The 22,260-nt window shown below is 53.2% G+C and overlaps 2 non-coding genes across 2 annotated transcripts; one reads left to right on the plus strand and one right to left on the minus strand.

The window, feature by feature from the left end:
- Nucleotides 1–2,443: 2,443 nt before the first annotated feature.
- Nucleotides 2,444–2,605, plus strand: LOC120361501 (U1 spliceosomal RNA). Its single transcript, XR_005577687.1, has one exon. It is a non-coding gene; the product is annotated as a U1 spliceosomal RNA (small nuclear RNA).
- Nucleotides 2,606–12,068: 9,463 nt separating this feature from the next.
- Nucleotides 12,069–12,232, minus strand: LOC120361532 (U1 spliceosomal RNA). The gene has a single exon (XR_005577712.1). It is a non-coding gene; the product is annotated as a U1 spliceosomal RNA (small nuclear RNA).
- Nucleotides 12,233–22,260: the final 10,028 nt, after the last annotated feature.

The raw sequence follows: 22,260 nt of genomic DNA on the forward strand, positions 1-22,260 counted from the left end.
ACGTCTGTCTCCTAGAGATGAATGAGCTGTCCATCCAGATGTCTGACAGTTTGCCCTTTATTCAACTAAAAGCACGAGGGCTCCCGGTGTTAAGTGGATGCCACTCCAGGATGAAACTGATCCAGAGCAAGCATCTTCGCAGTTGTCTTAGATAATGTGATGGGAAATGTACTCTCAGACTAAGGATAAGTTAGCAAAGCCCAATGCAAATACCAATAGTCTGATCCCCTGGCTGACGTGCTTTAACGCAGAGCTACACCGTTCACCTCACTGAAGAAGCCAAGGCCTTCCACGGGACGAAGGGAAGAGCCACAAGCCATCGCACAAGCAGTGCTCTGCAGGCGGGGAGCAGACTCCACCACCTTCGTGTTAACACAGTTCCACAAAACAGTGATTGTGAACCCGAAAAAATACACTACCGTCAAGAATGCTTTGGGAAAATAAATGGGGAAGGACTTGTCCCACAGAAATTATACATAGTGCTGGGACAAATGAAAATAAGGGCAGGAAAGTGAGACGCACACATGGCCCTTCCCTCAACGGCTATTCTAGAGAGGGGATTAAACAAAGACACTGGAGGCTCCCAGCGCACGGAGGTGGCCGGAGGAGTCCATCTGGACAAGCGTCTACTGGAAGGAGGTGCCACCAGCTCCATGCCTCTGAGTGTGGACAAGGGTGGAGGAAAACCACTGCCTTGCTGGGTGAAAGAGTCGGAGGTGAGCATTCAGGGCAGGAGCATGGCAGGGAATACCTAGGGATCCGCAGAGTGAGATCCAAATTCGGGGCATAAACATGGCCCAACTCACAGCTGCCAGCTGTGCTGCAGGGAGGACACCCAGGCCAGCAGGAAGGCGGGCGATGCTAGGAGACACTCACTCCCGAGAGGGGAGCCCCGCGGGCCAGACCCCAGAGTAAGTCAGCCACTGTGTTGAACCCAGCACACACCCCGACTGAGATGCTGAGAAAGCAGAAGCCACAGTCATGAAGAGTCCAGTGGGAAGGCCGGGAACAAGGGACCGTCTCTAGAAGTCAGGAAGCCGCAGACTATAAGTCCCATCTCTGCCCAATTTCACAGGCAGTGGGGAGAGCATCAGGAGCCGGGCTAAAGAAGAAGAGCAGCCCCACAGAGCGGCCAGGGCCAAGCAGGGAGGGAACCGCCACCCAGAGCCAGGAACACCAAGTCCGAAGAGAATCCAGAAGAGCTCACCACCTCCCAAGCAAAAGAAAGAACCATTTTGAGAGGAGTCAGAGAAGAAAACAGCATGTGAAATAGCAAAACAACAGTGAAGAGAATCACAGGAGATTCTTACCCAAATGAAGGAGACCCAAAGTGGAGAAAACACTAAATCAATTAGCAAATGGAATTATTTATAAATATATCTAAATATTAAAAATCTGCCCAGGAATGGTGGCTCTCACCTGTAATCTGAGCACTTTGGGAGGCTGAGGCAGGCCGATTACCTTGAGTGATCAAGAGTTTGAGACCAGCCTGGACCACACGGCAAAACCCCCTCTCTACCAAAAATACAAAAATTAGCTGGGTGTGATGGCACGCACCTGTAATCCCTGCTACTTGGGAGGCTGAGGCAGGAGAATCACTTGAACCCAGGAGGCAGAGTTTGCAGTGGACCAAGATCGTGCCACTGCAATCCAACCTGGGTGGCAGAGCGAGACTTTGTCTCAACAAAAAAAATCAGCATCATTACCAAGAAGGCTTTGTCCCTGTGTCAGAAAACCTATGGGAATATTCCACTACAGTAGCAGATGAAAGAGAACACCTGGACAAGCGCACCAGGCCAACTCCAAGTCACACGTGTTTCTCCAGAGCCTGTACACATTCCGAGAGCCACGCTGCACATGCCAGCAGGACTGTTGCATTCAATCTCTACCTCATCTTTAACAAGGGTTTGGTTTCTGGAAAGCTTTCTCTAGAGCCTTGGAAAACTTCTTAGTCTTAAGTGGGCCCTGGTAGGAGGTATATGTGTCGGGATGCTTTCATTATTGGATCAGACTTCAGGGTCTGAGAAAACCCAAGCAGGGCCTTACAGGTTTGTTGTGGTGTTCCAGTCCCCGTACTCCGGCACCAGCCTCTGCAGTTCCTTAATGTTTAGCTTATGCATTCATCAGAATTACAAGAAAGGGTGAGTGAAAGCCGACTGTCGGGTTGCTAATGGAGACCTAGCCTGCCCACAAGCTCAACAGATTAGAAAAAAAGGGCATAAACAATGTTTCCACAAACTCTAATTAGGAAAACTTCTTAGCAAACTAGAAACAGAAAAAAATTGCCTAAATTGACACAGAACTACCAAAACCTAGAGCAAACTGCTTGCTCTCTAGAGAAATTATATAAGAATTCCCATAAAAATCAGAAACAGGATGAGATTCTCACTCTCTCTGTCCTACAACATTGCTGGATGCCACAGCCAAGATAAGAAAAGCAAAGTAACACCTGGCAGGGGAGATTCCATGATCACGAAGGTGGTTTTCCCAGGGCAAGGCTTATCCATTGCACTCCAGATGAGCTGACCCCTGCGATTTCCCCAAATGTGGGAAACTTGACTGCATAATTTGTGGTATTGAGTTACTGCGTTCGTGCTTTCCCCTGGCTTTTGAAAAAAAAAAAAAAAAAGAAGAAAGAAAGAAAAGTAACAGAGAGGTATAAGAATTAAAACAAACAAACAAACAAACAAAAAGGCAGGCATGGTGGCTCCTGCCTGTAATCCCAGCACTTTAGGAGGCCGAGGTGGGCAGATCACAAGGTCATCCTGGCTAACACGGTGAAACCGCCGTTTCTACTGAAGATACAGAAACTTAGCTGGGTGTGGTGGCCTTCAGCCATAAAAAAGGATGAGTTCGTGTCCTTTGCAGGGACATAGATGAAGCTGGAAACCATCATTCTCAGCAAACTGACACAAGAACAGAAAACCAAACACTGCATGTTCTCACTCATAAGTGGGAGTTGAACAATGAGAACCCATGGATGCAGGGAGGGGAACATCACACACCAGGGCCTGTCAGGGGATGGGGAAATTGGACAGGGATAGCAGGGGGCTGGGAGATTAGGGAAGGACAACATTAGGAGAAATAACTAATGTACATGACAGAGTGATGGATGCAGCAAACCACCATGGCATGTGTATACCCATGTAACAAACCTGCACGTTCTGCACATGTACCCCAGAACTTAAAGTAAAATAAAAAAAAATTTTAATAAAAAAATGGAAAGAAAAGAGCCGAGGCAAATATGGCATCGGGTTTCCCTCTGCTCATTTATATTCCTCTGGGTTTTAATTGTCAAATTAATAAGCACAGAACACGTGTGAGACGGGATTCCCTGGGGTTTCGTGACCGTAACCACATGCTTGGTGTCGCAAGCTCCATAGAGAGCCCTGAGGGGACACAGCCCGACTTTCTAGAAAACAGTTTTCCAAGATACGTCAAGACACTTTGTCTTGGTCATCTCTTCCTAGTCAGAATGTTCTCTTTTTTAAAAAAATTAGAAACCACGTGATGTGCAGAGATGTTCATAAGTAGAAAAAACTAAAAGCAAATCAAATGTCCCAATAACATGGCAGTGAGTCACAGCAGGGCGCCGCCAAGGAGGGCAGACCCACCCGCGGCGGGAGCCAGAGTTGCTGCAAAAGCAGCAGAGGTGTGAGTTACAAAGCCCCAGAGGCTCCCAGGACCCCACGGCCTGGCCTGGGACAGCCGTGCTTTGCAGCCCCGTAGAGGCAGGGCCTGGACCTCACCCTGGCCTCCACCTGCCACCATGCTCTGTTCCTGCCACCCTGAACACCCCCTTCCAGGCATCCCTAGCCAGCACAGTCTCGACCCAGGGGAGCCCGACACCCTCTGCCATCTGCTGCCTGGCACACAACATGAGCCACAGGCACTGAGGTTACTGCACAGTCCACAGCTTCAGCACTGCCCAGAGCCAACCCCAGGCCCAGCGATCAGGCGAGTCTGCAAGCCTGTGGGGAGACTCCTTGGGCATCCACGTCAGGATTCAAGGGTGGGCATCGTGAGGGCAGGACAAGGCACCGGGGCCCCAGCCACGCCGGTTGTCGCTCCTGCCCTGCCACAGGCAGGCAGCCAGGCTGGCCTGCAGTCGTCCTTCTGGGGATCCAGGGAAAGCGGGTACCTCGGAGCTCAGGCCCAGGGGACCTCGAGATGAACCGCCATCGTACAGCTAGAGGGAGAATCAGCGTCATCCCTGACGGGTCTCAACAAAGCACCCCCAAACAAGACGGAACCCCAGGTTCTCGAAGAGCCACGAGCTGTTCTGTCCGAAAGCACAGCGGGCCGGAGCAGCCAGCCCCGGGGGTGGAGGTCGGCAGCACGCCCCGGGCCTTGCTAGCGTCCCGTCCGAGCGCACCCCGGAGGAACAGCAGCTCCTCGGCGGACCCCGAGAGCGCACAGCCCCAGGCGAGGGCCGGCAGCCACACGTCCTGCCCCGAGCCTGCCCCGCTGACCCCTGTCCTGGTCCCGTCCACCTCCCCGGGCACCCAGGCGCCAGCTCATCCCGCCCCTTAAAGTCTCGCAGCTCTCACACCCCATACGTGTCTGTTCTCACACGGCTATAAAGCCCTACCTGACACTCGGTAATTTATTCAAAAAAAAAAAGAGGTTTAGTTTACTCACAGTTCTGCATGCTGCACAGGAAGCTTGGCTGGGCGGCCTCAGAAACTTGCAATCATGGAAGGCAAAGTGAAAGCAGAAGCTTCTGGCCACGTCAGAGCAGAGGAGAGAGTAAGGGCGAGCAGGAAGAGCCAGACCCTTAAACCATCAGGTCTCGCGAGAACTCACTCACTATCGCGAGAGAATGAAGAGGTAAGAACCAGACACGCATTAAGCCATCAGGTCTCGCGAGAACTCATGCACTATCACGAGAGAAGGCGACGCACTTAAGCCATCAGGTGTCGCGAGAACTGAGAACTATCAGGAGAGAATGCGAGCGGGAGAACCAGACACGCTTAAGCCATCAGGTCTCGCGAGAACTCACTCACTATAAGGAGAGAATGCGAGCGGGAAAACCAGACGCGCTTAAACCATCAGATCTCGCGAGAACTCACTCACTGTAAGGAGAGAATGCGAGCGGAAAGAACCAGACACGCTTAAACCGTCAGGTCTCCTGAGAACTCACATCACGAGAGGATGCGAGAGGTAAGAACCAGACAGGTGTCGACCATGAGAACCCACTCACTATCATGAGAACAGCAAGGGGGAAGTCTGCCCCCATGATCCAATCACCTCCCTCCAGGCCCCTCCCGCAACACTGGGAATTACAAATCCTTCTGAGAGTTGGGTGGGTACGTAGAGCCGGACCACAGCACAACCCCCAGACCAGGCTCCTCATCTGGCCACCTGCCCAGTCCCCTGCAGGAGCTACAGCCGGAGCCTAGGGCCTGCGATTCCCCTCCCTGAGAGCCCCTCTCTCGGCCCATCCACAGGTTGTAACCCTCCCATCTCCAGATGGGGCCCCTGCCACCTCCCGGCCAGTGACCCAGTGATGATGTCACCTCCACAAAGGCTCACACGGCTCCGCCATCCCCCATCTCCTGCTCTTCACGGAGTACCTGTGTGAGCCTGAGAAATGCGTCCGCTGGCACCTGTCCTCACAAGGCCTCTGCTGGCTTTCTCTGGCCTCCACTTGCCGCCATGCCCTGTTCCTACCACCCTGAATGTCCCCTGCCAGGCACCCCTGGCCAGCACAGCCTCACCCCAGGGGAGCCCACCGCCCTCTGCCATCTGCTGCCTGGCACATGACATGACCCCTGGGTGCCCAGTTCCCCTCAGTCCCCTGGCTGCTCCAAGCACAGGGCCCAGACCACTGGCCTTGGGGTGGACCCCGCTGAGACCCTCCCCGTGCGGGCCCAGCCTGCACCTCCTCCACCTCACCGGATGCTGTTAACTCCCCTGCCCCTCCTCCAGGCACAAGGAAGCCACAAGGAGGCAGAAGGCAAAGGTCAGGGAGCTGTGTCCCTGCCATGGATCCACACCGTGGGTGAGCGCACCCACACCAGGAAAGCCGGGCCCACTGAGGTTTCCTGGGGACTCCATGACAAAGGGCCACAAACTGGGGGCTTAAGGCAACATGAATTCTCAGCAGTTCGGAGGCCGGAAGTCCAAAATCAAGGTGCCTGCAGGTCCATGCTCCCTCAGAGGCTCCAGGGGAGGGACTTCCTGTCTCCTCAGCTTCCAGGGGGGCCCCACGGTCCCTGCAACTCCCTGGTTCACGGCCAAGTGGCCTGATGGGAGCCTCTGTCTCGGCATGGCCTCCTCCCCGAGCCTCAACCCTCTCTCCTTTTTCTTAGGAGGACACTGGTTCCGGGATTTGAGGTGCACTCTATCCAGGATTATCCCATCCCCGGATCCTTAACTTGATTTTAGCTGCAAAAACCCCATTTCAAATAAGCTCACCTTTACAGGTCCTGGGGGGCTAGGACGTCAACATGTCTTTTTGAGGGGTACTTATTCAACCCACAACACCAGGGCTAGAAGAATTCCAGCTGCAAGAGAGACGGGCACATGGGCAGGCAGGTTGTAAAGGGAGAACATGGAGTGTTGAGGCCGTTTTTTTTAAGCCACAGGTAAGAAGTTGCTGAGTCAGCATCAGCCTTCATTACAAGCCACCGATTTCCCAGGAAGGCCCGAGGGCGGTGAACAAGCAGGGCCACTGTTCCGTCACGCTTAATTTAAAACCCTGGTGCAGGAAGAGAAAGCGATGGAAGCCAGTGCTGCTGGTCCCAGAAGGATGCTGGTGTTGAATATCTTTGCATTCAGATGTGGGCTTTAAGTAGGAGTAGGAAAAGCAATCCTGTGTAATTAGGCCTGATGACAAACAGCCTCCCACACCTCCCTCAGTCCCAGGGGCACTGGGCTGCAGCCGGCAGCTCCAGCCAGACACCTCACAATTCCCGGGGCCAGCACCCCAGAGAAGGCGTGCAGGGATCCTCAGAGCAGAACATCTTCAGGGATCTCAGCACATGAGCTCTGAGCAGACATCTCCCTGGGGGTCCTGAGGGGCAGGGCTGTGGACAAGCAGCTGGAAGCCAACCCAGCCAGCCCTGCTTCAGATGACCCCTGGGTGACCCCCAGCGAGGGCCAGCCTCAGTGGCTGCAGAGATGAGGGGGTCCTTCACACACCCCAAGAGTCACTTCCACTAGATGGTCGGCCACCAGACAGAGACAGACGCCCAATGAGAGCCACAGCATTGTGCCCTCCTACCTGTCCCTCTGGCCACCCACTGCCTGCTGCCCACCACCAAGCCCCCAGAGCAGGCTCAGCAGGCACTAAGGGCCCCGCTGTCAGGGCTGAGATGGAGCAAGGGTCAGGTTCCCTCTGGCTCCCAGAAGGCCCTGGCCAGGGTGTGCAGGAAGCCACAGGCCTCAATCCTGGAGATGCCCTGGCAGTGGGGGTGCAGGCAGTGGTTCTCTGTGTGAATTTAAATCATTTCAGCCCTTTAGCCAGCCAGAAAACAGTTCCAAACCCATCCTGCTGGCCCAGAAGTACGATCAGGGGAGAGAGAAAGCCGATCCCTCAACCAGCTGCCCCGCCCTGTTCAGGAAGCCAGAGTGTGTGGGGCTGGGCCATCTGTGCTGACAGGACACCATGAAGAATGACAAGGCTCCCCCGTGTCCTGGTGCCGCAGTGGTTTCAAATCCTCGACGAGGAGACACGCAGGACACTGCGAGGCACCTCCTGGTCACTGGCTCCCACCCAGGGATTCAGGCGAGAAACAGGGGTCTCAGGATCCCCTGTGGCCTCTTGGCCTTTGCCGCTGGGGGACCTTCCTTTGACAACAACAGGACCTTTCTCTCCCAAGGAACATTTCTGAGCCTGTTCTCACTTGTTTGAAGTACTTTCTATTTTGATTGGCACGTGGTGAGGGAGCAATGCACAGCCACCATGCACGTGGCCGCTCCTCTCTCCTGGGCCTGGGCACCCTGGGGGTGCACCAGGAAGAGGTCCCCGAGCCACAGAGGTGAGCAAGGGGCTCCAGCCAGCCCTAGGGGGGCTGCAATGGTGAGGATGCTGGACTGGGCAGCTGCCAGGTCTTGGGCTGGTGGGTTCCGGGGTGCGTTCCTCCTTGTTGGCCTTTGAGCAATGACTTGGTGGGCAGCAAAGCCCCGTCCATAGCCAGCACCGCACAGCACAGCCCACAGCCCCACAGGAATCTGTTCAGGCAGAAGTTCTAATTATCAGGACATTTTTATTTCAGGCACAGCTCAATATTTCAAGTTCAGTCTGTGCCTACGTTTCAGAAAAAAAAGAAAATCTTCTAGCAAAAATGCAATAAACAAGACCAAGAGGCTCATTAGGAGCCGTGAGCGCCACATCACCCACCGGACAGACACACGGCGACTCGTGACGACTGCTCCTCCTCCGAGCCCCACACTTGGCTGTTGATGGAGATGGCTGCCGAGGCTCCACCATCAGGAGAGAGCAGCCCACAGGAGTGGCAGGGTGAAATCGGGACCCCAGGCATGGGCTGCTGGATGCACCATGGCCACTTCCCATGGCCGCCTCCTGTGGCCACCTCCTGTGGCAGGATAGTTTTCCCACTCGGGAGTTCCAGCAGGGTCCATGCTGGTGGCTCTGTCTGTCCCTGGAGTGGACCTCTCCACCTATGGATGACACCCGCATCCCAGCTCTGTCTACAGGACTCAGGCTCCTGGGTTCCTCCTGGCACACAGGGACTTCACAGTAGCACATGGAGCTGGGACACACAGAGGTGTGTATGGGCAGCTCAGAACCCTGCCTGGAGCCCACGCCAACTGCAGGAGTCCCATGGTCTGGGGCAATCCCATGACAGCTAAGCACACCCTCCTTACCAGCCCCCGTGGCCCTTATGGCCTTGGCCTGACCACCTGCTTTCCATTTGCAGTCCTCAAACTCTGTGCCCAGCCCTTGCTCCACTGAGCCCACCAGAGTTTCACAGATCCAGACACACGCAGCCATCCCAAACTTGCGCTGCACCCTCCCGGGGGTTCCAGTGCTTGACAACCCACACGTGACACCTCCCAGCACTAAAGCACCTGCAGCGGCAGCCACATTCTGTCCTTGCACTCACCCGGTGGAGCACCTGCTGCATGCTGGGCCGGGAATCTCTAGGGAACAATGAGGGGAAACAAACAAGGGCATGGCCATCAAATCCCCCTGCCTGGGGACCCAGTGGCAAGCAGAAGACAAGCTGGGGAGCCAAGGCATCCCACAGGTGGATGGGCATAACCCGCTGTGGAGACAGCAAAGTGGAACCAGCCTCGGAGGTGGGCAGGGAGGGGCAAGGCCATCCTAGGAGGGCTGCTGTCACTCAGAGGGTTTCCAGCAGCGAGTCTAGAAGGAATGCTGCAGCCGAGACCCTCCAGGGCCCATGACCCAGACAACCTGTCATGTGCATTTGAGTCCGAGGCAGCTCAGCCGGAGGCCACCAGCAGCATGAAGATGCTTTGGTTGAATGGGGCATTTGGGTTTCGGCAGCTGCCACATCTGATTAGACCTGAAGCACTGAGCTCAATGTGCTGGGCGGCTGTTAGCGCTGCTGATGAGGAACCCAGTGATCCAGAAAGAACAACTCGCCCGGCACCCGAGCTGCAGTCAGAACGAGCAGCCTGCGCCTTTGCTGGGCGTGAACACTCTGTGAAGATCAGCCATTGAGAGGGAAGGGTGCCAGGAACACGGCGCTGTCCCTCGGATCCCATTCTGTCCTGCCTCAGATCCTTGTGTCATTTTCCTGATCAGAAGCACTGCTTTCCTTAACAAGATAGGGAAGATGCGTGGGCACGTGTCTCTGGCTTCCTGTCTTACTATTTTAATAGCTCAGAACCAAGCAGAGGAGAGCAAGGAGCTCCATCAGCACTCTCTGCTCAGCTTAGATGGGCAGAAATCCAGCTGCAAGACAGGCAGGCTCCGAGGAGCCCAGGGTAGCCCCAGTGCTCAGGAGCCTTGCTCAGTCCTAGCACTGCCCCAGGCCCGCAGACCCTCCAGACCCTGCTGACCCCACGACGTTGCCCCAGCCCTGCTGGCTGCAGGCAGTTCTGTGCCTCACTCAGGGCTGGCCTGGCTCGTGGCACGATCAGGGACACTGGGGGCTCACATCATTTCTCTGCACCCTCTCTGAAGGTGGGTGGCAGGTTGGCAAGACGGCTTGAAAAAGGAAACATTCGGGCCAATCCCTCATACACATAAGTATATAAATCATAAACAAAGCATTCTCAAACTGAGTCCGCCAATCAAAAATAAAATAGTACATCACGGTCACACTGAATTTATCCCAGAAATTCAAAGTTTTATATAGAAAAGAGAGTGCCCAGAATCAAGGCGATTCACTCTATGAACAGATTAAGGGGAAAGATCATGTGTAGCTCAATCAACACAGAAAAAGTATCTGAAAAAAAAAAATCCAACATTCCTTCATGACAAAATTTAAAACTCTGATTAATAAAGAATAGAAGGCAACTCTAATGAAAGGTATCTGTAAAAAAAAAATCTACCAAAAAAACTACAAAAGACATCACACAGCCATTGAAACGGCCTCTTTGACACGAAAAGAAAATCAAATATTTTTGTTTCCATCAGCACCCACCAAAAATGGCTGGAGACCTATTCACAAGGCAAAAAGGAAAAAAAATACATAAGAGTTGAAAAGGAAGACACAGAAATGCATGTATTCATAGATGATAAGATAATCTATAGGAATACAGGAGTTAAGCAAGACTGCCAACAACAAAATTAACAAAGTCAATTATTTCTACATCCATCCACAGCTAGAAAATGATTTTTAAAACATATGATCTGCAATCATATTTTTAAAATAGTTGAGATTTAGAAGTATATCTAACAGAGTACAAGACATCCACAGAGACCTTCATGAAACATTCCTGAGAAGCTTTAAAGAACACCACAGTTGGAGGGGTGTTCCCATCAATGAACTCAGGAACTCAGGGTAGCAAAGACGCCAGCTCCCCTCTGGTCTACTGAGTTCATCTTCATGGAACTTGACAAGCTGGGTCCACAATTCATACCAGAGTGCGAGTGGTGGAGAATAGCTCAGGCGTTTTTGAAGAATGATAGTAAAGCTGGCTTCACCATGCAGCAGGACTTGCCACAAAGCCACAATGACAGGTGGTGTGGCATTGGCCAGAGGCTTTTCAACAAATAGCCCAGAAGAGAAGGAAGTGTCCAGAAGCAGGGCCAGCCTCATATGGACATGCTTGTGGGAAAGGGCAGAACCATGAAGCCAGGGGAAAAGCAGTTCCTTCCATGAATGATACTGCCACCAGGACATACACATGAAAAAGTAACAAAACCGATCCCTCCCTCACACCATACCCTGGGGATCGGTATGTATTTTCTGTAAAGGGCCAGACAGTCATTTGGGCCCTGGAAAGCCACATGATTGGCATCTGCCTCAACCACTCAATGTGCACGGCTGTGTTCCAATAAAACTTTATTGACAAAAACAAGTGGTGAGCCAGAGTTGGCCCTTAGGTTGGAGCTCACTGATCCCTGCCATGCCCAAAAATCATTCCTCATGAATCACAGGCCTAATTATGAAAGACAAAACTCTATAGTTCTTAAAATACAAAACAGGCTGGGCACAGCGGCTCACACCTGTAATCCCAGCACTTTGGGAGGCCAAGGCAGGTGGATCACCTGAGGTCAGAAGTTTGACACCAGCCTGACCAACATGATAAAACCCTGTCTGTACTAAAGACACAAAAATTAGCCTGGCATGGTGGCAGGCACCTGTAATCCCAGCTACTTGGAAGGCTGAGGCATGAGAATTGCTTGGAGGCAGGGGTTGCAGTGAGCTGAGATTGTGCTACTGCACTCCAGCCTAGGTGACAGAGTGAGACCCTGTCATAAATACCTCATGACCTCAGAGTAGAAATGAATTCTAAAAAGACAAAAGGAAAAACTCCTACCCACAAAGGAAATATTGATAAATTCAACTACATTAAAGGTGAAAGCTTATATTCACCCGAAAACTATATCCAGAACAGGTCAAAGGGGAAAAAAAAAAAAAAAAAAAAAAGCTTCCACAAATCAATTTTTTGTTTCTAACCAGGGCAAAGTGTGAATGCAGTCCCCCACTACCACAAATTGTGCAGTCGAGTTTCCCACATTTGGGGAAATCGCAGGGGTCAGCACATCCGGAGTGCAATGGATAAGCCTCGCCCTGGGAAAACCACCTTCGTGATCATGGTATCTCCCCTGCCAGGTAAATATACAAATCAATTTTTTTTTAAAAGCAATAGAAAAGAGGCAGAAGTCTTGAACAGGCACTTCCTAAAGGCAGAAATCTCCATGGGCAGTAAACGTGGGAAATCCTGCTTCCTGTTCCAAGTCACAGGAAAATGCAAATCCAAATTCTAAGCGGTCACAGAGCACCCTCGCCCCACTTCCCCACCCACCAGCTCCCCAAGGTCCCGTGCTGGTTCGCCTTACTCTTAGGGGGGCCCACACCCTCCCTCTGAGAGCAGCCCAGCCTTACCTAGCATGGGCTTATCTGGCTGGGGTCCCGCGGGACAAGGCAGATCAGAGGAAGGCGGGGCACCGAGAAAAATCGCAGCCTGGGGGTCCTGACCACCCCGGGGCCCCCTCGGCTCAGCACGCAGGTGGTGGGGGTGTTGACCACCCCGGGGAGGGGGCGGCCGGCTCAGCAGCGCAGGTGGAGGAAGGGGAGCTAAGTCCCTGCCGGCCTGCCCCATGTCCTCCCTCTCCAAGGACAAAGCATCACTGTCCTGCCCCTGAAGTCAGCCACACGGCATCCCCCAGCCCCCGGAGAAGCGAGATCCCACCCCAGGGCCCAGGCCTCGCCGCCGCGTGGGGATCCTGCCAGAGCCCCGGCTCTGTTACTGGAGGCCGAGGCTGAGTTGGGAGATGAGGCCACAGCAACAGCAAGAGCACGGGTTTCCCACGCGCGGGCAGAAGGCGCGGGGCGGGGCGGAAGGTGCAGGAAGGGAGATGCGGAGCAGCGGCGGGGAGATGGGAGGGGAGATGCGGGTGTGGCGGGAGATGCGGGCCCAGGCGGAAGAAAGCCCTGGAAGGGGGCACCCGCACCCGCACCTCATGGGGAGGGAGACAGAAGCGCCCCGGCTGCGGAGCAGGCATAGCCACGTGGAGGGGACTCAGCAGAGACAACCAGGATCAGCGTCCCTCTCTAAGTCCCCCAGAAACGGGGAAAACCGGCCGGTGCTCCCGGAGGCCTGCGATCCGGGAGACTTTCCAGGAACAATTGTACGGTACATTCTGTGATTTCAGGAAAATGTGTTAAACATTCATGAGGGATCTCTCAGGCATCCGGCACCATTTAAACGTGCAAAACGCACACAGCCACCTCCACAGCCTCTGTAAAGGCACCCACGCTTCCTGGATGCAAAGCCCAAGTGACGGTGACCCACGGCCTGAAAGCTGCTGTTGCTGGCGCCGGGCCGCCCTGAGAGCCCTCGGGTGGTCGCTTCTCCGTCCTGCCCTAGCCAGCTCTGGTTCTCAGCCCTGAGCTGAGTTCTGGTTCCTGCGGGGGGCGGTCGGGGGGTGGGGGAGAGTGTCTCCGCTCACTCCAGCTTGCGTGCTGTCGGGTTGAGGGGAGGGGATTCAACACTGGAATCCTGACGGCGGCTGGGGATGGGGATGACGGTCAGAAACCGCCATCTGCTCCCCTCTCCTGTCCTGAGATGCTGCTGAGTACGAGGTCTCCCTCCCCAAAGGTGCTGGGAGCCCAGTGAGGAAGCCCGGAGCATCTGCCGTTCACAGAGAGCCTCTGCAGACAGCAGGTGTGCCCAGGACAGGGCTCAGGCATGGCCAGTTTAAGGCTGGTTGCCTCGCCGGGAGTTCGAACACGCCCATCTCCCTCCCCACTTGAAAATTAAGTTATCAGAATATGCCCATCATCTAGCTCCGCCTTAGAAATCCCCTCTGCACTGGGCACCTAGACCGCCTTGGAAATCCCCTCTGCACCCAGCACCTAGCCTGCCTTGGAAATCCCCTCTGCACTCAGCACTTAGCCTGCTCACCAGAGCAGGCTACCTACCAATAGCAGCTCACCCTACCTACCAATAGCAGCTCACCCTGTCCGAATCCCGTTTCTCCAAATCCAGTCGAACACCTTCACTCCCTATAAAACCCCACTCCTGAGAGGAGTCAGGCGTGACTTCCCTGACCCCTCTCCCCGGGATAACAGAACCTTGCCTGGGAGCTGAATAACTTGGCCTCTAATTTTCTTGTGCTGGCCTCAGTTTCCTCGTTTTTAACTCAGCAATAAACCTACCGAGAATAAACTTTACAGCCAGGTCTGCAGCACCAGCAGCAGCGATGGAGGAAATCAGACTCTTGGGAGGAGGAAACAGGCAGAGGTTGCTCCAGGAGACCCCATGAAGGAGACGTGGGTATCAGTAGATTCAGGCCCATCTCTGTGAGCACAGAGAGGGCCGGGCCTGACAGAGCCTGATGGATTTCATGGGGACCTTCAACTAGGTCACAATGGAATCCACCCTCTGCTGGGGGCTCTCAGGGCAAATGGCACAGACAGCACCTGGCGATCCGCAGCATTTTATTTTCCATAACCACAGGCACGGCTTCCTTCCCTTTACAGATCAATTTGATAAAATCAGAAAGCCGATGGCCAGGCATGGTGGTGTGCGCCTGTGGTCCCAGCTACCCATGAGGCTGAGGTGGGAAGATGGCTTAAGCCCAGGAGGTGGAGGCTGCAGGAAGCCACGACTGTGTCATTGCCCTGCAGGCTGGGCGACAGAGTGAGACCCTGTATCTAAAAAGTAAACAAAAAAAGAAATTGGAAACCAAGGACTACTGAAACGCCTGGGAAAATGAAGCATCATGGATTGAAAGCGCCTTCCTCCCCAGCTGGCCTCTCCTCCCAAGCCTTGGGGGTGGGGGCTGCAAGGGCCTGGGGCCACCCTCAGGTGAAGCTGGGCTGTGGGTGCTGGTGGGAGCCTGAGGGCCCCGGTGACACCGGCTACCCTGCTCTGCCTGCTTGGGGGTGCACTGCCCTCTGCTGCAGGGCTGACCCTGCCCCTGAAGCCATACACTCCACGCTCAGATGCTTAAAACGCAAAGCTCAGAAAGCCTCCGAGGGCCGAGGTGAGACTTCACCACCCATGGTGTTTGGCCTCTGTGAGCTCCTTGTCTCATGGTGACATCAATATTCAAAGTTCTTTGGATATAATGAAATCTTTTGACATCTTGTTTTTTTCTGTTACAGGCAGAATTCAGTAGATTTTCGTGGACCCTAAAATTTTCATTTTCCTTCCAATGTGAGAAAAAAAACTAAAATACTTGCTTTAAATCTACAAGGTCACACTCCCCCACATTTAAAAATAAATGAAAACATTTTTCACGGGCCCCCAAAGTGTCCTGTGCGCTGCTGGTGCACTGTGCCCAGTGGGGAGTCAGGTCTGGCTTTATCGCTGCGTAGCTGACAGGCAGGGGCTGCTGGCGACCCAGCTGGGCGCACTTTGATAAGGTTGAATGGGAAACCGCGTCCACCATTGGGAGAATGAACAGACCACCGCCGAAGCTTCCCTGTGTCCCTCTGCAGATCCTCCTGCCACACCTGCCCGCCTCCCCGCGCCCCTCCCAGGCTCCCACGGCCCCAAGTGCCCCATGCGGACCCTCCCTCCTCGCCTGCCTCCCTCCCCCGTGCCCAGTACAGACCCTCCCTCCTCGCCGCCCCCACACGTGCCTGCAGGGTGCAGACCTTCCCACTGCCACCCGCCCCCCCCCACCCCTCCCAGGATCCCACCGCCACCGAGTGCCAGGTGCAGGGGCCTTTTTAGAGCTGTATGCAAATGGTCGTGTGCCTTGCCCTGTTTTAGTTTTTCCGTCCGGCTTCTTTCACTCGGCCTAATCACTCTGAAATTCACCTGTGCCATCTTGTGTATCCATCGTAACTCCTTCGTTTCTGTCTCAGTAAGATTCCACGGCCGGGCTGTGGTAAACATGGTTTATGATATTCCCACTGGTGGACGCTGGGCTGATTCAGGGTTTGGCTGTAGGGGGGAGCCGCTGTGAACACATGTGTGTCTTCACGCAGACACATCGTTCACCCTCTCGGTGGATCACTGGCCACAGGATGGCTTGGTCCTGTGGGAGCATCCCCCCAGTTCTGCAGAAACCACCAAACTCCTCTCCAAAGTGCTAGAGCCACAAGCAGGTGCGTCTTGGTGCCCCTGATGAATCACCAGCTTTTGGTATGGCCAGGGCTGGAGCTTCCGGCATTCTCAAAGGTGTGGCCTAGAGATTCTTCATAGTTTATTTATCTGGTGACTAATAATGTCCAGCATCTTTTCATGTGCTTATTGGCCATTTATATCTGGTGACGGGTATGCTCATTTTTTCTTACTATTCTTTTATCAGATTTGTGATTTGCAAATATTTTCTCCCAGGCTATGGATTGTCTTTTCAATGCTTAAAAATGTCTTTAGCTGGGTGAGGTGGCTCACTCCTGTAATCCCAGCACTTTGGGAGGCCAAGGCGGGCCGATCACGAGGTCTGGAGATCAAGACCATCCTGGCTAACATGGTGAAACCCTGTCTCTACTAAAAATGCAAAAATATTAGCTGGGCATGGTGGTGCACGCCTGTAGTCCCAGCTACTCAGGAGGCTGAGGCAGGAGAATCTCTGTAACCTGGGAGGGAGGTTGCAGTGAGCCAAGATGGCGCCACTGCACTCCAGCCTGAGCAACAGAGTAAGACTCTGACTCAAAAAAAAAAAAAAAAAATAGTCTTTACAATTTTTATGTATTTTGTTTTCTTAGAGACAGGATTTCACTATGTTGCCCAGGCTAGTCTCAGACTCCTGGGCTCAAGCAATCCTCCTACTTCGACCTCCCAAAGTGTTGGTTATTTGCTTCCTCTTTTTTCGTTGTTAATTGGATAGAGATTTTAAATTTCATTGATCTTCTCTGAGACTTAGATTTTGGTTTTACTGATTTTCTCTATTGTTTTTCTTTTTTCTGTCTCATTGATTTTCTCTCTGATCTTTATTTTCTCTTTTCTACTGAAGACTTTTTTTTTTTTTTTTTTTTTTTGAGACGGAGTTTTGCTCTTGCTACCCAGGCTGGAGTGCAATGGCGTGATCTCGGCTCACCACAGCCTCCGCCTCCTGGGTTCAGGCAATTCTCCTGCCTCAGCCTCCTGAGTAGCTGGGACTACAGGCATGCACCACCATGCCCAGCTAATTTTTTTTTTTTTTTGTATTTTTAGTAGAGACGGGGTTTCACCATGTTGAGCAGAATGGTCTCGATCTCTTGACCTTGTGATCCACCCAACTTGACCTCCCAAAGTGCTGGGATTACAGGCTTGAGCCACCGGGCCCGGCCTCTACTGAAGACTTTTAATTCATATGTTAGTTTTCCACCAGCCCCCTGCCCCTGGTTTCTTCTGAGGTAAAACCTCAGGCCATTGAAGGATTGAGGACTTTTATATTTTCTAGTACATTTAGGGCCATGAACTTTTCTCTGAGTACTGCTTTAGCTGCATCCTACGATTTTAATTTTCATTTTCATTCAGTAAAAAATACTCCTGGATTCATGGGTTATTTCAAAGTAGGTGTTACTCAATTTCCAAGTACTTGAGGGTTTTTCTGGGCATCTTTCGGTTGTTGATTTCTGATTTAATTTCAGTACGGTCACAGGACATACTTAGAATGATATGAATCCTTTTAAACATGTTGGGACTTATTCTACAGCCCAGAATATAGTCCATCTTGGTAAGTGTTCTATGGTTCCTAGAAAGACATGATTCTACACTTGCTGTGGAGTGTTCTAGAAATGTTACTGGGTTACGTCATTTGATAGTGTTGTTCAAGTGTTCTATATCTTCACCGACTTTTTTGGTCTACTTGTTCTCTCAATAATTGTGAGGGCATGTTGAAACCTACCATGACTGTGAATTTGTCTGTTTATCCTGGAAACTAGATCAGTTTGTGCGTCGGTGTTTGAAGTCCTGTTACAAAGTGTGTAAGGTATAGGATTGTTATGGCCTCTGGAAGAACTGGCCTCTTGTTACGAAATGACACTTTCAAGCCTTCATTCGCCATTGTTCCCATTTCCTAGATTAGAAACCTGAAATTCAGAGAGGTGAGACTTGCCCACGCTCACAGTCACACGGGAGCTAGAGACAGAGCCTGTCCCAAAACAAAGCCTCCACGTCCAGGCCTCAGAGCCTCATGCCAGCCCAGCCCTCCCCTCACACAGGAGCAGGTGTCTCTCTCTCTCTCTCTTTCTCTCTCTCTCTCTCTCTCTCTCTCTCTCTCTCTCTCTCCAGGGTCCTGACAGTCTCAGCAAAGACACGCACTGGGTGTGGCCCTCACTTAGGCCTCGCCTCAGCCCTGCCTGCACCTCTGGCCTCCTCCCAGGCCTCTCCAGAGGCTGCTCCTGCCCAGCTGTGATGAGGGCTTCCTCAGGGAGGATGGGCATCTCTGGGTGCTCAGGCCAAGGTTTCTCTGCCTAAATCCTGGCCGCCTGCATCCCCTGCCCTGGGCCTTCCCTATCTTGGTGCAGGCTGAGCTTGTGCTCAGGAGCTCTGGCCGTGCCAATCTCGACTGCCTCCTGGATGCCCTGGGCTCCCCATGCCAACATTCCAGCTTCACCAACCAGACCATATCCCATGGCAAAGTGAGCCTTGTGGAAGGGCACATGTGCCTCACACTGGATTCAGGGAAGCAGCCTCTAGGGAGGCCCTTGGGGGAGGTGGGCTGGAGTACAGGGCTTCCAGGGCCCTGCCAGGGTGTCTGCCCCAGCACCCACCAGGAGGAGGAGTGCCCCAGGGACCCCTCCACACTCCCCTTCTCTGCGCCCAGCTAATGGTGACCGGCTGTGGGTGGGATTTGGGCATTTCTTTCCTCTAGTGCCCCTGGGTAGGAGTCGGTGGTGGTCTGTGCCTTGGGACGAGTCTCCGGGGAGTGCATCCGTGTGGCTGTGTGGTCAGTGGCTGAGGGAGGAAGTGTCCCAGAGTGCAGGGCCTGTGGGGAGGGGAGGGTTGGGGCAGTCAGCAGGCGGCCGCCAGAACCCTCCCTAATGCTTTGCAAAGCACACCCTCTTCTTCCCCTGCAGACTTCCCTCCACCTGCAAAGTCTGACTCTCAGGATTCCCCCTGCCATGCTCTCCTGTTCCTCTTGTTCCCTGGGGGCTCCGTAACTCCATGGCTCCACGTGCTTCTTAATTCACTGCCCCTGGGATTAGGGAGGATGCCCTGATCCTGAGATTAGGTAGCTGAGACTATAACCCAGAGACCCATGCCTCTGAGCAACAGTCTTTCTCTTTGACAACGGAAAACTTTCCAGCAAGGGAGCAGACAGACCCAGGGGCTCCATTACCCAAGGTGTCTTGAGAACACAGGGCGCCCTGTCCACTACGCCCTGAATCTCAGGCTGTCTGCACGTCTCCCCCCACCCAGTAGGAGCTCAGCGATTGAAAACCCCAATGGCATCTCCTAGGGAGATGAGGGCGGGGGGTGGGAGGCCGCCGTCTGAAATGGGATGTCAGGAGACCCTGGACTCTGCAGGCCTTGATAAATGGGATTTATCCTCGGGACTGTAATGAGAGCTGACACCTATTTCTGACGTGACTGTATCATAGATTGCTGGGGTGGGATAGCATCACATTCCGAGCAGGCAGAGATGTATTTGCTGAAGGTGAAAATGTCATTTAAACTGTTGATACCTTTCAAATTGTCTTGGCAGGATGCCACGAGTAGCCCAGGCCTTTTCTAAATAAATATATACAATCTCCAATTCTGTGCCGAGGACGGGCTGTGTGATCATCAGGCTGACTCTGCTGCTCTTCCCGGCAATTTGCGCTCTCTGCGGAGGGGAATTTGATTTAGTGTTGATAAAGATGCATAATCAATATTGCTTGGAGGCTCCAGCCCTTAACTCAAACGTCCTCAACCTCCTCCTGCAGACCAGACCCAGAGCCCCAGCCTGGGAACTGGCCACCGCCACACTCCTGGTTTCGGAATCCCTGTCCTGGTGTCTGAGGCCAGGTGACCCATGGAGGAAGAGGGAGCTGTAGTGGAAGCAGCTCTTGGAATCCGTGAGGATTAGAAGCTAGCTCAGTAAGAAGACATTTGGAGTTAGGAATTCAAGAGAGCTTGAATTCCTCCCTCAGGGCAGCCAGGCAAAGCCCTGGCCCCAGCCACAGCTCAGAGCCCACTGGGTCTTCCCATGGAGGCTGCCACATTGCTATTCTGAGCCGGGCCCTGCTCAGCCGCTCTCTGGGAAAAGGCCCTCTGACCATGTTATTTCAATAGGGGCTATGTCTCCCCATACATTCTTTTACAATCCCGAGCTTGAGAAAACTCAGGTTTGGGAAGGCTGGAGCCGGCCAGTGAGCCGTGGCCTCCACGGGAAGGGGCTCCTCCTCTCCGCCCGGCCGGCGCTGTCCGTGGTGCTGACGCCAGGCTCACCTGTGTTCTCCCGCCACAGAGGGTGGGCCAAGAAGACCTGGGATCCCAGCTGGGCCGGTTGGAGCCTCTCCTGGGATTTGTATATAAAGAGCCTTTTATTATGAAAAAATTCAAAAACATTTGGAGAAGGCATTAGACCATCTCCTGCTATGCCCCTCCTCGGGTAGGGCCTTAGGACGCTCTCATTTCAGAGCTTCTCTCTTTGGAAACTTAAGGGAAGCGCCGGATCTCAGCAGTTCATGGACGGGGAACTCCAGTTTGAATCTCTGAAAGACAAAAACTCTTTTTTTAAAATCAACCACAGTATCCCTCCCACGTCTAAAAGCTGCCCGCAATTTCTTCATATCGACAAATATCCGGTCAGGGTCCCCGTTTCCTCAGGCGCCTCCTGTCTCCTGCACTGATTTTGTTGGGTAGGCCAGCATGGGGTTGATTCACATTCCCTAGCATGGTTGCCTGCAGTGTAGACCAGCACAGGGGCTGATTCACATTCCCTAGGATGGCTGCCTGCGGTGTAGACCAGCCTGGAGGCTGATTCACATTCCCTAGCATGGCTGCCTGCAGTGTAGACCGGCACGGGGGCTGATTCACATTCCCTGGTATGGCTTCCTGCAGTCTAGACCAGCACAGGGTTGAATCACATTCCTTAGCATGGCTACCTGTGGTGTAGACCAGCCTGGAGGCTGATTTAAACTCCCTCGTATGGCTGCCTGCAGTCTAGAGCAGCACAGGGTTGATTCACATTCCCTAGCATGGCTGCTTGCAGTTTAGACCAGCATGGGGTCTGATTCACATTCTTTAGCATGGCAGCCTGCAGTCTAGATCAGTGTGGGGGCTGATTCAAACTCCTTCACAGAGGTGAAAACGTCTGGAAATCAATGAAGAGAAAGAACAGTAGGTGAGGGTAAAGGAATGAATGAATGGGCTAAAAACCAGGGCAAATCCAGCACTGCATTCACACCTTGAAAGAGGCTCAGCACAGGAGACGGCATTGTCTCTCAGCTCAGTGATCCAGGGGCCTGAAAGGGTGAAGCTGTGAGTCTGTGGAAACCATCACAGCTCCTGGAACCAGAGTGGAATGGAAACCTGCAAACCGGAGAGGCCCCACCCTGGGGACGTCCATGCTGTGCAGTGGACCAGGCTGAACGGGACTCTGGTAATGTGCTAGCCCTTTGGGGCTGTGTATCCTTTGATGCAAGGGATTGGGGCTTGAAGTATGAGGGAAAAATAAAGTCTTGAGACCCCAAAATTCACCAGGTGCAAAGGGAAACCTTAAGCTTGGAAGGTGAGTCACGAAAAAAAAAAGAAAAGGCTGCCTTTCTTTTTGTTCCTAAACGGATAGCTACAGATAGAAGGCCACGTGTCTCCCCAGGAGGCCTCCCTCAAAGGCCACATGTCTCCCCAGGAGGCCTCCCTCACCCTGGATTAAATTAACAGCTTATCTTCACAAGAAGGGCGAGAGGAGCCCATGGTGGGGAACGCACGTGTCCCTGTTCCTTCCACCCTGTTGTGTGAAGTACAGAGTCACTGGCTGTGGAATTGACTACTCCCTCCCCCGCTACCTTGCAGCTGTACTCCCAGGAATGCGGCCCTGCCTTCATTCTTTAAAAATACATTATTTTTGAGTTAGTCTAGCTCCGTTGCCCAGGCTGGAGTTCAGTGGCACGATCTTGGCTCACTGCAACCACTGCTTCCCAAGTTCTAAGCTATTCTCTTGCCTCAGCCTCCTGAGTAGCTGGGATTACAGGTACGCACCACCACACCCAGCTAATTTTTATATTTTCAGTAGGGACGGGATTTTGCCATGTTGGGCTGGCTGATCTCGAACTC

Source organism: Saimiri boliviensis, chromosome 21 (assembly GCF_048565385.1).
Source record: "Saimiri boliviensis isolate mSaiBol1 chromosome 21, mSaiBol1.pri, whole genome shotgun sequence".
Lineage (NCBI taxonomy): Eukaryota > Metazoa > Chordata > Mammalia > Primates > Cebidae > Saimiri > Saimiri boliviensis.